Genomic DNA, 1991 nt, shown 5'->3' with positions numbered 1-1991 from the left:
ACGATATAACGTTTCATTTCTTTCAAATACGGGCATAACCTTGCTATTAAGAAATTACACAAAACTAAACACGTTTGTGTAAATAAAACATCTTTACAATCCCTAATCAAAAACAATATTTTGTCAATCCTACGCAATATAATATACATTATCATGATCCGTATTATAACACGTGAATATAAGTGGCAAATAAATGGACACCTCGTGTTAAAGTTTGTTCAGCTAAGTGTCTGTAAGTAGTTAATTTTCACGGAATATACTTTATTTATCATAAAAATGATGATGATAATTAAAACGTTTAGTCCAAGTTAATCGGTGGTGGGACCTTTTGATATGATTCTGTAGTATTGTATGCAGTGTGCTAAATCAAACTTTAATTTAAGGACACGGTGACACCTAGATAAATCAGAAGTAGTTGTCCTTGCGAGTTTTATGTACAGTTTCTCTCAAAACAAAACATTCTTATATGAAATTTCTAACAACAGTTATAAAAATCACATTTTGTATAGTAGCAAAGTTTAACAAACTTAATCTTTGGGTATTACGTAATTTACAATCGGCATTTATGTCAATATACGTCTCTTAAACTAATATTGGCGCATTGTATTATTTTGCGTCTAACAGGCTAACAGCAATGATGAGTAAATATATCAATATTATAGACACGTTCTTGTTTGCTTTTATCAATACTTGTACTAGCGTCTCGACCCGGCTTCGTCCGAGTATAATATTTTCTTAAATATCATAACAGTGAAAACCACATGCAAATTTATTCAGTGGTTCTCAAGATCAGCATGAATAAAGAAATATTTCTATCTACGTACCTATCTACGTAAAAGTTACTTTTTTGGCACATATAGATCCCGCAAATACGAGAATGCGAGATTTAAACTTTTGAGTGTTTCCCGTTCGTCCGATCTCCAATCGGGCGATCGGCCAATCGGTCCTATGGGATTTCTTTTTCCGTTTAACCCACTGATATTAATAGGAAAAAGTCACAGTCGAACGGGAAACACTCTTTCCAATTTGTTAGATTAGTATGGCGAACGAGTAAAAATACCGCCCGAAAGTCTAAATATTTACGGAATTTAGCGGTCCTCTAATATAGCATAACTTGGATAAGCAACTATATTTTATTTGTAAATTCATATAATCAAATAAAAATATTTATTTAAAAGTCATTAATTAAACAGCGTATCATATTTTTATGCCGAGGCGATGACAGCTTTTAAATGTTTTAATGTAAAACATAGAATTTGATAAATATTATTTTTGTGCATATTTATCACATGATTACCAAACTAGAGGAAGGAGCTAAGCGTTAACTTCAAACAAATATATAATATATTTCTGACGGGAATTATTGTAGATTGCCTTAGATGGCACGGTCTAAGTATGTACAAATGTGTTGTGAGGTCGAATGCCCCAGACATGACTATCTAATTATGTATTAAATGAAAAATCTATATTTTTCTTTTGTTTAAAATATATTTTTTTTGTTTTCGATCAGGTGGTTCAGCCCATCGCTAAGAAATTCTAAATCTAATAGTTTATTTAGCCTAAAATGTCTTTATCTTTTAAAATGGTCGACGATTTCCCTTATTCAGCGCTTATCGCTATCGACCCACTAGGGTCAGTTAATTCTTTCAAATATTCTTCCTCTCAGACGCCCTGAGCCCAACTAAGCACCCTCAGGCCTGTTGTTTTAAATTTTGTACCGGGTGAGAGCGCTCAGCGCTCCCCATTTCCCCGGCCAAGTAGTTAATGCCATCTGCGGAAAATCTTAAAATAAGTCACGTCAAAAAATCTTTATCTTAACCAAACGATGATAGGTTTTATACCTAATAAAACCTTGACCTCCGCGTGTCCTCAAAACATCAGATAACAGACATTACGTAAAACTCTTTGGCAAATATTGTAGGTGTTAAAACCAATAACTTCCTCACACCTAGCTATAAGCACGTATAAACTAAAATCTTCAAAGTGAACTA

This window comes from Pectinophora gossypiella, chromosome 9, assembly GCF_024362695.1.
Source record: "Pectinophora gossypiella chromosome 9, ilPecGoss1.1, whole genome shotgun sequence".
Lineage (NCBI taxonomy): Eukaryota > Metazoa > Arthropoda > Insecta > Lepidoptera > Gelechiidae > Pectinophora > Pectinophora gossypiella.
The sequence above is the reverse complement of the archived record's forward strand: the minus strand, read 5'-3'. Positions refer to the sequence as shown.